We start from the raw sequence: 13,088 nt of genomic DNA, 5'->3' as shown, positions 1-13,088 counted from the left end.
AGAGCCATGTGCATGGCTCTGGCCCAGGTCTCTGGCAACACTGCCAGCACTGATGATCATGATTATTCCTAAAAATTATTTATTGCTTCTCAACAAAAAGTTCACAAAGTGTTTTAAGTAGCAAAATGAATGAAAAAATGGTTCCGTCTCAAAAGGGTTCACAATCTTAAAAAATCACACCAGACACCAGCAAACAGCCTTTGGAAAAGATGGTATGCTGGAGTGAATAGGGATAGTTGCTCTCTCCCTGCTTACTCAGAGAGATTATTTAGCTTATTTATTGTATTTATAAGAGAACTACCACTTCAAAAGGTGCTTCTTGACTCAGTTAGTAGGTTGCAACGTTAGAAATTAGGCAGGCTCACTCTGTGGGGAAAGAACTTACAGCACAAACCTACATACTCAGAAGTATCCTGTTTATGCAGAAGCAAGTTCCACTGTGTTCTCAGGGAGTGTGGATAGGATTGTACCCATTGACCAATTACGCTTCAACACTACGTCTGGCTGACTGCTGCTCCCAAAGCTGTGTGGCTAAACAACTGTGCAGCCTGAACCCTGGGAAGCCAAACTGCATGCAGCTCAGAGCTCGAAGTTCCTGGAAGTTCAGCAGATGATGTCATTGCCATGCATCTGGAAATGCTGCCAGGCTGCTGCACAGCAGTTTGCATGGTGAGGGTGTGTGTGTGTGTACAGTAGTATGAATCCCTTAGAGCAGGGCTTTTTTAGACTGGGGCATTGCGACGCCCCAGCCTGTGGGCCCTGGCCACTTTCGCTTTCAGGGGTGGGGGCAGCCTGGAGGCAGGGGGGAGACAGCAGCACGATCCCCAGGATCGCGCTGCTCAGGGGGGCTGCAGGGGCTTGGAAACTTACCCAAGCCTCCTGCAGTCTCCCAGCGGTGCGGGGAGCCCTGTGCGACCTTCTTTCACTTCTGAAAGGCTCCCCACACCCCAAGGAGGCTGCAGGAGGCTTGGGTAAGTGTACCCAAGGCCCTGCAGCCCCTGGACCTTCCCCCTGCCCCCCTGCCTCTCCCCCCCTTGCCTCCGCCTCCCCGGGAGTTGAAAACTGCTGCCTTAGAGGGAATATTGGCCTCCACCCTAAGGACTAATTCTTTGGATGAGGAGATAAGCCTGTATCTGGGCTGTACCACTTTAGCAGCAGGTAGGAACTCACATACTTCTCCTCCATAACCTCCCCCCCCCCCCCAAAAAAAAATAAAATTCTTCTACACAGAAAACTAGATGTCAAGGAGGAGGTCTAGCCTTACTTTTTCTCTGGCATAGTAGTTTTCTATGTGAAAGGATTTTCTGTGAGAGGTTTCAAGTAGTAATAAATCAATAAATCAATAAGTTTCGAGTAATAAATCAATTCTTGACTTATTAAGTCAGTGAAGTTTTAATCAGCTTCCAGGATGCTGCTTTTATGGGGGGGGGGTTTGGGGGGGTTATGGTCTAAAATAGACTGGTGCTTTTTTCTTGTTTTACTGGTATTGTACGTTATACTTCATTTGTTTTCATTACTTCATATTGCATGCTGCCTTCTGCCTATGGTGGTGGTGTTTTCAACAGGAAAGGGTGGGATATAAAGCATTAGAACAAAGAAATAATCTGTGTGAGCAGAAAGTGATAGTATTGCAGCCGTCACATTATGACCAAAAAGCAGGATAACCGTCCTTTCAATCAATCCCTCTGTCAGTCTAGCTAGCTCCTCAAGTGCTGGCTCCAGGTTTCAGAAAACCTTCAGCAGCTACCCTCCAAGGGTCCCATTTAACTGGGTAGGCTTCACACTACAACACCATGAAGGTGGGCTCACAGGCAATCCCAGGAACCAGCCACAGACCTTTCAGAGGACTGTAGGCCCTTGGCAGCTGCCCTGCAAGGCCAGTTGTTTTACACCTGCCCTGTATCTTGGTGGGAGCTAGGCCCATGAATGATGAAGACAACAGCTTTCAAATTCAAACTATTTTCAAAGGAAGAGATCAGTATACACTGTTTGTCAAAACATCTTCATGAGAAGAAGTAACACAACAAGAGGAACCATGCCACAAAATATGCCAATTCAGATGCAAATGCATTGGGTGCTGTTTTCTATATTTCCGATAGACAGAAATAAAGTACAGAGGCACACATGCTGCGCCTCTTATGCTGGTCTTGTCTAGCAAAGCACAATTGACAATCATTTTCCTCTCTTTTTATCCATTGTTAGGAATTTTTTTTCTCTCTCAACTGCATAAGTGTTTCTTAATCAAAAGAATAGGTTCCACACAGCCCCTGACATCAAAGGAGGGCTTTTTTTCGAAAGCTATTACAGTATCAAAGACTTATTCTGTGTGGAATCTAAGGTGAGTCTCTGGAACAGTCCTTCTGGGATACAGATGAAAAATGCAGCGTGCATGTTGGCCAGAAGTATCCGATGCAATCAATTTTGGAAAAAGGGAAGAGACATAAAAATGTTCGTGCTTCCCTGACGCAGGAACTCACAGCTTCCATTCTTCAGTTTCTGTTTTCTGTTGGGCCTACCGGACTACTAATCCGACAAGTGTCGCCAAGTTCTTGCCGTGTGCAAAAGTGCCAGAGCTGATTAGCAAGGCACGGAAGGAGACGACCTTCTGTGTGCTTTGAATTCCTATCTGAGATTCAAGCTGAACCACGTCAGAGCTTGAAAGAAGAGTCGGGGTAAAATAACAGAAGTGTAATAACAATGGCCAAGATGAGATTGTCTGATAGGGGCACTTGGAAAGGTTTGCTATTAACAGAATCTCAGTATGTCAAAGCCAGTTATTGGAGACTTCTGTTCTGACAACTTGCACGTGTTTGTCATAGCTAAATACTGGTAATGCGAAGCTTTCTCCAAAGGACGCAGACGACCCTTCGGGGCATTTCCTTAATTAGCATGCATTGTGTGATTTGCAGATTCCCATCCTAGAAGCTTGTTATACTCCCAGCCTTGTACAAGTTAAGAGGGCAGTTTTTAAAATAGAATTTCCTTGGGAGATGAATGGGGGATGAATGGGGGTGGGTGGGAAGGAAAGAAGAAGGCTGTGTTCAAATGGTGGGGCTGCATCTACCCCTCCCACCCCCCAACAGCAAGCTGTTAATGTGCTACTTGAATTCAGCATCTCCTAACCACTTTTCTCCCTTGCAACCTTGTAAAAAAAGAAAATAACTGAGTTCAGAGCTCTTATCTGTATTAAAAGGCCTAACAAAGCCAGCTTTAATTATACCAGTGGGGTGTCTTTTTTTTAATAATCCTCATCATAGGCCCTATTGGACTACCTCCACCTATAATCCCCATAACATACATACACACCAATCCAAGGGCAATCAATGCACAGGGTCCCCATTTGCATCCAGATACTCACCTGAATTCTACTGAACTGGCTAGCTGTCTCTTTTGATGGTGATGGGGTTATTCATTCCCATCCAGGATCACAAGCTGCACAGGACTTCAGCTGCTTTGGGACTAGAATATTTGAGATGTTCATTTTCTCCTGATTTAATTACTGCAGATACTTGCCTATAAGTCGAATCCACAGATAAGTTCAGGGCAGGTTTTGAGCCAACGATCATGGAATTTTCTATGACCCTCAGATAAGTCAGGGTTAAACTTGGGGGGGGGGGGTGTCTGACTATAGTTTTGTCTGATTTTACCTGAGGCCAGATCCTGAAAAATAACCTACCACTAATTGTTACCTAAGAAATGTAGTCTCTAATTTATTAAAAACATAGTAAAAGATCATAAGATACATTTTTATTCTTTTTTAAATTCTGGTCTTCACTACCTTTTTGTAAACACTATCAGAGTCAGTGCACTGTAAACTATATGCCAGTAAAACAGTGGTTCCCAACCTGGTATTCATGTACTCCCAGGGATACTCAACAGGACCTTTAGGGGTACTTGAAAAAGAATGGCAGAATGGCAGAAAAAGGCAGGCCGTGCTCCAGAATGCCTTGCAAGGACCAGCAAGGCAGGAAGGGAGGTAGCTAGTTGGCTGTGAAAGCCCCACCAATAGCTAGTTTTTGGTTATCAAGTCATCTATGAACCAGTGATTGAAAACCAGCACAGTCAAAAAGCTGAAACATAATATGGAAAGTGATCAGTCACCCACATTTTCTCAGCACACTTCTGGTGCGAAACAGTGCAAAGGCAGAGTCTTCTGTTCCTCAAACAGATAAAAAGAGAAAACACTGTGATGAATGCATGAAGTCTGGGCTTTCACAGAGAGGAGATGAGGGCTTGTATTATTACAAACATTTTGCTAATATGAAGGGTACAATTTATTATTGCCAAGGGATATGCAAGTGAAAAAGGTTGGGAACCACTGCAGGAGATCCATGAATCAAATCCACCTTTAAGGTGGACATGAGGGGAACCATGAATCAAAGACACCTTTAAGGTGTCTGGTGTGTTAAGTCAGAAACTCTACATACAACATACAACCCATAACACATAACTGAGAGTGTGCAATTCGGTTCAATTCAATTCAATTTACAGCAGAGAGATGAGATATTTGCAACCCTTTTTACTCAGATGTAGACCCACTGCTTTCCATGGGTGTTATTCTTAAGTAAGGGTGCACTGAACTGTAGCCTGGGAAGGAGGGTCCCATCCTGGTGTTTCAAAAAACAGACCTGCTTTGCAAGCATTTGCCAAGCAGAACCAGGCTGCAGCAGAAAGAAGAAGAAAAGGTTAACTTTGGCTGGAATGTCCCTGGAAAGTAATTATAGCAACTAAGGAGGTTCCTGCCTGAGCTGAGCAACAGCTCAGCTGAGAAACAAACTGTTCAGAGTTGAAAGGCTCTGCCCTCTGATTGACCTGGAGATCAGGCCAATCAAGTAATCAAGTGAGAATTGGAGCTTGATTACTTGGCAAGAATTTCAACTATACCTGAGTATCTACAGTAGAAGTGTGCATGTGATTTACATACAGAGACAGTGAGAGAGAGGCTTGAATCTTGTTCCATTATTGCCACTGATTTCTATAAGAACAGATTTCTATAAGAATAAAAACAAAAAGAATCTCTTTTTGTATGCCCCTTAGAAAATCTACTGTTTTCTTACACTGAATGCCAACAGTCTGTCCAGTTTGAATAATGTAGTTTAGTTATGTAACTGTAAGTTTAGCTGGGACTGCACAACTTGTGGCCCAACAAGCCAAGTACAGCTGAACTAGGGTAGCTCATTTTTCAGCTAGCCACCGTAGCTGTATCTTATGGTTGATGTGCAGATATTAGGAGCTGAAATGCTTCTCTCCATGCTGTCAGAAGCATCACCTGCTGATTTCTGCACATCAAGCTCCTTTTAGAGGTGCAAGAAATGCCAGGGTTTTTCCTCATCAGTTGCCATCCCTAAGCCATCAATGTGGCCTAAAAGGTATCTGACCCACCCTATGATTTAACAATTTCAGGCAAAGCACATGTTTTGGTGAGCTCTTGGTGAGTTGCCATAGATGGCTGGTTGGAGACATCCAGTTTGGTGGGTCACAAATTGTGCAGTCTTCTAAGGAGTCTTCTCAGACCCCTACTTACCTGATAATTTTGTGCTGTCTGAATTCTGAAAAGATTGAGTTTCAGCACATGCCAAAGGCCTTAGCTAGACAATACAAGGAAAGAACCAGGAAGCCACATCTACTCTGTCCTGGGTAATATGCAGAGAAGCAGAACGCATGAGACCATTAAGTACTTTTAGCTTAGCCTTAATTCACATGAACCCAACTTGGGGGAGAGGTTATAGTTCAGTAGTGGAGCACATGCATAAACCCTAATTTCAATCACTGCCACCTGAATGTCAAAGACCAAGGGTAGGAGGTCTGGTCTAGAGGGTAGAGCCTCCATTTGCCTGAAGATAACATCCACAGGTTGCTAGTTCGAGGCCACCGGCACCGTGCGACCTTGAAGCAGCTGACAAGCTGAAGCCGAGCTATTCCATCTGCTCTGAGCATGGGAGGATGGAGGCCAGAATGTGAAACCAGATCAGAATGAAACACCTGAATGTTGTGGTTCTTGAAAGAAAGAACCTTCTTTCAATTGTAAAAATCCCTATGGGGATTTAAATAAGCCTGCCTATGTAAACCGCCTTGAATAAAGTCTTGAATAAAGACCAAGAAAGGCGGTAGATAAATACCTGTATTATTATTATTACATAGACTAAAAAAATCACAGCCAAATCAGAGTAGACCGTTCTGGGTTAGATGAAACAATGGTCTGACCCAGTATGGCCAGTTTCATATGTTAAAGGCACAGGAGGCCTGTCAGAAAAACTGTTGGCAGCTCTAGTCTAGGCTGTGTGTCTGAAACACACTTACTGGGAAGTGAATAGTCCTTTAAATAAATAAGACTGAATGCCAGACAGCGTTTAGCAGAAAGGAAGCTGATGCTTTTGATCAGTGCAGTAAACTATATATTGTAAGCTTATGGCACTACAAAACATTATATGGTCCATAGAAGCAGAGTCATTAGATCAAAGCTAGATCTTGCAGATTCATTATGGACCAGCTCAAGTAATTCTCACCTCTTAAAGCTGTCTGGACATGGGACTACTGCTGTCTAAATTAGATCTGTAATCCATTTAGTTTTACTGCTGCTGACATTTTTTTCTTTCAAAAAAAAAAGACTTTCCTAAATAGAAACAAGTCTTGAGAAATCAAAAGTTCACTGGTCTGGTACAGCCATTCAACCTCTTAGTAGGCTGCCACAGGAAATAAGAATGTGCTAAGGGAGTCTTTACTGCTATTGGCCATGTAGGGGATTCCTTAATCCTGTACTTAAAGTTATAATTAGGAAAAGGACAATCTGAACAGATGGTGTTGTTTAATATACTCATTAATGATGTGGAAACAGAGGGTGAACAATTTGCAAGTGACATAATTATTTAGGATAGATATAATTAGAAGAAAATGGTCCTTAAAAGCCAAATGAATGGTTGACTAGCATAATAGTCAAGGCAGGAGGAAAGCAGTATGGATCAATTCAAAGTGGTGGACATAAAAACATTAATTTGAACCAGCTGGATTACGTACTGGGCCCCTAAGTTGGCTGCACCCCAGTCAACATGGGGACACGGCCATTATTGTACCACTTCATTTGGTAAGCTTTGAGGCCTAACTGAGAGGTGACATCAGGCAGGTCACAATTATTCCCTATGCCAGGTTCCGCGCAGGCAATTGCATTCATGTGCACAGCATTAATATACTGGACATTTGGGGAGAAATTGTAAGCTGCTCTGAGTGCCTCTTAGGGGTTTGAAGTCATACCTTCCATTAGCACCCATCAGCCAATCAGTACCCATTTCATGCCTATTAGGTTGACAGTGTCTCCAATAGTGCTGTTTCATGCAGTGCTCAACTTTTGGAAAATGTATCCCCCATGTGTCCCTTATACAGCAATATCTTGGGATATATAAGTCATTTAAAGCAGGTGCCAGCAATCTGGTTTAAACAAAATGCTGTTCACATGGAAACTCACAAAGGTGTTTTTTAAAAAAGCCAAACCTTATGCCCTGTTTAAGATAAACCTAAGTTTCATTTCTATGCCTTGTGTAGTAAGAGTCAAAAGGTAACTAGATTTTTCAGGACAGAACACATCAGAGGCAAAGAGTTTTAAGTAATTTCTTTGCCATCACCAAATTATGGAATTCTTTGACATGAAAGTTAAAACAGGTATAAAATCAAGGTGAGTTTCTACTGGAAAGGTAATAATCAAAAAGGTGCATCAGGGTAGCAACTGATCCATGGAATGCTATAAATAGTATTCCACAGATCTTGGAAAATAAATCATTTGTGGGGTTTTGTTTCCTTACTGACTTTTTAGAGACACACAGAGAAAGCAAGTATTAGCCTCAGTGCTCATGTGAAAAACTGATCAGTGGGCACAGCGATCATAGGGTCACCAACTTTCTTTAAGAGCTGCCTGACAAACAGACATTCAGCAGGAACAGCTTTGATCTGGCATGGAAATGTGAGACATTTTTGCTTCTGGTGTGACACATTGATTGGGAAAATGCTATTCAGAGGTCTTTTCTAATTGTGATAGTGGTTGCTTTTGTTTATTCAAGTTATCAGATATTTTTCATTATGTCAACAGTATTTCCAGGCTGGAGGATGGGAGTACAAAGGCTGCTGTAGAGCAAACTGGCTGGCAAGTGGAGCCCCTTTCGGAAAGAAAGGAAAAGAAATATGATGACTGTTTGCATCTTTTGCTAGGCGTGCTTTTCATTTATTCATTCATACATTCGCTTTATCTCAGCAATCCTTGCATCAATCTTGTAAGGTAGGTCAGGATTCTTTCTCCTACATTGCAAATGGGAAGGATGAGGCTTGGGCTGTAATCCTATATGCATTAGCCCGGGAATCAGTCCCTTGGGCTTACTTCTGAGTAGGCATGCATAGGATTGTACTGTTACAGCAAATGCCCTGTCTGGTGATTTCATGCTGTATTGGGCTGTTCTAGTCAGCAGGTGAGTTGCCTGATCCATGCACTGATCTGTGTTCTATGGCAGGACTCCATCCTTGAAACCGGAACTTACGAAAGAAAAGGACTGTAGGTCTCTGTGCAAGTGCAGCATGCTCTTTCCTCACTGCTGAATAACTATGCCCTGTTCACACTTTACCACCTGCATGGAGAATGAATGCTGAGAAGGTAGAGTGAGGCTGCTATTGCAATATCAGCATGCCCATCATTCCTGTGCCTTGGCAAAAGGTCTGAACACTGGTCTCCGCATATGTAGCCGAACATGTGTAGGTTTTCTACCCTTATGATGTAGGCTGTCTATGTAGCACAACCCCTGCATGTATACAGGCACACTTGCTTAGTTCATGCCCCTTCAGACAAATGTAAGGAGTTGGGGGAGACAGCGCAAGCTAATATGGATTTTGGGGGTGGGGCCAGCAGGTGTATCTCTTCTCACTCCATGTGTCCAGTGCAAAGGAAAAAGTATGTCCAGGATTAGAGAGCTGCTCCAGCAGGAAGGTCAGTGATTCCAGACAAATGGAGCCCGGCTGCCTCTTTGCCTGGAAACTGAGCACTGACTTGCGAGGCAGTGGCAGAACCAATCATTTCCATTGCTACAAACAGGTCTTCTACCAAGTCAGTCCAGAGGTTCAACTAGCTCATTACTGTTGACACTGTAATGTGCAAAGCCCCACATATAAGTACGAATGTAATTACTCAATGGCACAAAAATATGATCATCTGTTAAAACTATACAGTGCATTGTTATCAGCTCTGAGTCTGTAGGATAAAACAGGACGCAGCCCCCAAGAAATAAACATGTAGCCCTGGGCAAATAATTGGGCACGATGCATGCCATGGTTTTGAAAGGACAATTCCCCCCCCCCCACACCATAAAGAGTTGCCCTGAACTCAGAACTCTCTGGAGCAGTATCCAACACAGCATAAGGTGCTCCGGCTAGAAAGGAAAATCAGCTTGCCTCTATGTTTGGATCCAAACGCTTAGGTCTGCACACATACCTCCGTAGAGTCCAGCCATTTACCTAGTCGCATGGTTTTCTTCTTCTACCAAGGACAATTATTTCAAGAATGCTTTACAGTAAGACAACTGTGTGTCTCCTTTTTAAATCCTGTTGTAGAGTGTGGGAAAAAATGGTCCCAGTCTGCCTTCTGCAAGGGAAGCTCATTCTACTATGGACATAAATTGTTTTAAGAGAATAATGGATCTCCAAGGACTCTTTCATGGATTAAGTGTCGAGGATGAAATATGGTATTTTGACTTTGGTAAGACATTAAATAATAGTGAATATAAAAGACAATAATCGTGATCTCTGAAAAATGCAATTAATTTTACTGCCTTCTCAAAATGCCTAGGCATTTTAAATTGATAGTTTCCATCGGGCATTTCAGAATTCAAATAAAAAATATGAGCATGTTGAAATCATTTCAAATTAATGGTGCAATTGCACTTTTGGCACAAAAAGAGGCAATTCAGGAAGGTAGGTTTGGAGCTTAAAAGTCACCTACAATGTCTGTAGGACAATCACCCAGAACCCTGCTGTGTTTCAGACCAGAGGGGGACAAATACTTGCCTGGGAATCTTAGCTTAATTGTTACTTGGAGCACACAATAACAATGCATATCAACCATGTTGTTGAGTATTTTTTTTTTAATATTAAAGTGCACTTTTTAAAATATTGGTGTTCTATGTTCCCAAGCAACAAAACAATGGCAAACACATCTCAGTTTGATCCAGTTTAACAATATGGTGTTATAGTACTAAGCATGAAAAAAGAACTCTTGGAACAACCTTTTGTTCTGTTTTATGATATCTAAATACAAACAGAAAGTGGTTCTCTTTGTATGAAATGAATCTGATAATGTATCAGCTATCTCTGTTCTGTACAGCTAGCTTTCATTCTGTTCTGTGCTAATATTATCAGAATATTCACATACCACTTCTCAACAAGAAGTAGTTCAACAGAGTGGTTTACAGAGCAAATTAGATCTCTCTCACTTCATTCTTTGTTCTGATCTTTTGGATAACAATCTGCCTTTTTCAGTGTTTTTTAAAAACCAAACCTAAAAGTTATTGAATTTAAGGAGACCTGCATCCATTAAAGTGGGTATTGGACTGTACCCTTAGCATTGCACTTTAATATCTCACAGCAGTTATAGTATTAATTTCATATTGCAATGAAGGCAGTGGTGGCCCCAAGCACGCTCAGGGGTATCTAGGTCAGTAGAGCAGCAGGAGAACCTTTGTTATGAGCTGAGCCAAATCTGGGAGGGACTTGGGCCTGGCTTGTAACGGGGCATGAATTTTCAAACTCCCCTGGTTTTGAATTTGTCCCATCACAACCTCCTCCACACACAGTGTTGGTCCAAATCTTCACAGCACCTGAGGTAGCACACCAAATGCTGCTACAATTTTACATATACACTTTCCTGGGAGTTAACCCCACGTTAGAGTAATGTCTGAGCTGGCACAGAATGTTGTACAAGGACACAATTTTACATATACACTTTCCTGGGAGTTAGCCCCATGTTAGAGTAATGTCTGAGCTGGCACAGAATGTTGGACAATAAGGATACAATTGTAGATACATACATTCCTGGGAGTAAGCCCCATTATACACAATGGGACTTACTTCTAAGTAAACATGCATAGGATTGTGTTCTAATGGACTTTGATCCTGCAAGGCATATATGTGATCAGGATAAGCAATTGACTTTAAAAAAAACACTAGAAACTTGAAAAACACTTCTAATTATTTTAATAAGAAATTCACACACACACACCTTAATTTAAAATACAAACTAAGATATTTATGCAATTGATTACTTCAAATCAAGATATTAAGCAAGGGAATATATTGCTTTTCTTATTCTTATGGTACAAAGGACACACAAGAGGGCATGAATAGAGGAATCAGCAAGTCTATTTCACACCAACAGATCCAGTATCACTAATTATATTGGTCTTAATATTAGGCATAAATAACAAAGAGCTGGTAAGGCTGCAATCGCATCATGGCTGGGATTTGATTTACAAGGTTAGCGGTCAGACTGACAATTGAAATCAAACTGCAGGCAGGTTTCTCAACACTCCAGGCAAGTGGGTCAATTCTTCCGATTGGTGATCCCGGGAGAGAGGTAAAGTGTAGGGTAGGAGGACATATTGTGGCTTAGTACACCTGGGCTAGCGGTTGGATCAATAGCCCCTATCAGCAGGGCTCTATTTAATGAAGCCTGAACTGGTGTCATAGGCCTGCTAACAGCTGCAAGTTAACACTGATACCAATAGAAATGGCCTGCAAGTCCAAGTAATTGCTTCATTTTTTTTTTCTTTCTAAAAAGAGATTTATGAACATATTGGAACATGTGCAAAAGACCACCAGCTGTCAAACTCTTGAAACTTAAGGGAGAAATATTCAGGTCATAAGGAAGAGAGTGAAATACAGCAACCAGACAATGGCGTATGTGGTTTAGATCGGTAACTTTTCTTCACCATCCAGATAATCAATATTTTGTGATCAAGATGCTGTAAAAATAAGGAATATTAATAAAACTCCTTGAACACAATTCACATTTTCACACACAAGGGATTCTTCAAACCCCCCCCCCCCCATTTTTGGTTTCTGACAAGAAAGCTTCCAAACAGAAATTTCCTGTTATACACAGTGAATGTATAATTCTCTAGAAAGAGAACTCTCTCAAATAAATCTCTCATAAAGAAACGGAGCAAATTCCCTCAGTTGCAGGGAGCCTTTGAATTGCAACCATTGGATCGAGGTCATCAAATTTTCATAGTGCTTGACAAGTTTAGTTTTCTTTATAAATGCAACAATTTCAGAACATCGTTTATTGCCATTATGGTTAGTAGTAATATTATAATTATGCATAGGACTGTCAATGTATATGGTGCTTTACAACAGATCAGAGAACAGGTTCCTGCCTTGAGGGAATCACAGGGTAGAAACAGACACAAAGGAGACAGCAGAGAAAGGGAAGAGAGGTGGCGATAGGGTGAATAGAAAAAGATTATGTAAATGTCAACGTAGGTAAGGAAGATTAAGGCATTATGCCAACTGATTCATGGGAATCATTCTCATCAACTAGGTGTGATCTAGAACTCACCCAAGAGCATTTCATAGCTGGACTCTGATCAGGAGCAGTGGTCACTGGTCTGAGAAACTTCTAATTGAAGAACCCCTGATAGGTTTTTAAGGAATTCCAAGATTTGCCTGGAGCAGAGTTTGAAAACCACTGGGCTAAGAGATAGTAGTCCAGGGTATGTGAGTGTGTGTCTGCGTGGGGTGTGTGTGTGTGTGTGTGTGGATATTTGTATCTAGTCCAATATCAAGATTTTCCTGTACAGAAAAGGCCTTTGGCAGCTAAGGCATGCAGTTTGATTTCAGTTGTCAGTCTGACCTCTAACCTTGTAATCAAATCCCAACCAGGACAGGATTGCAGTCTTACCAGCTCTTTGTTATATATGCTAGATGTTGCAGGAAGAGAGGACAAGCAATGCTACTGCGTTTGGTGGCAGCTATAGGGTCTCCTTACTGTCAGCTTGCAACCTAATTCTATCTCTGACCAGATTTGGTTCAGGCTCTTCTACAGCAGTGGTTTGTATTTTCCA

Source organism: Tiliqua scincoides, chromosome 4 (assembly GCF_035046505.1).
Source record: "Tiliqua scincoides isolate rTilSci1 chromosome 4, rTilSci1.hap2, whole genome shotgun sequence".
Taxonomy (NCBI): domain Eukaryota; kingdom Metazoa; phylum Chordata; class Lepidosauria; order Squamata; family Scincidae; genus Tiliqua; species Tiliqua scincoides.
The sequence above is the reverse complement of the archived record's forward strand: the minus strand, read 5'-3'. Positions refer to the sequence as shown.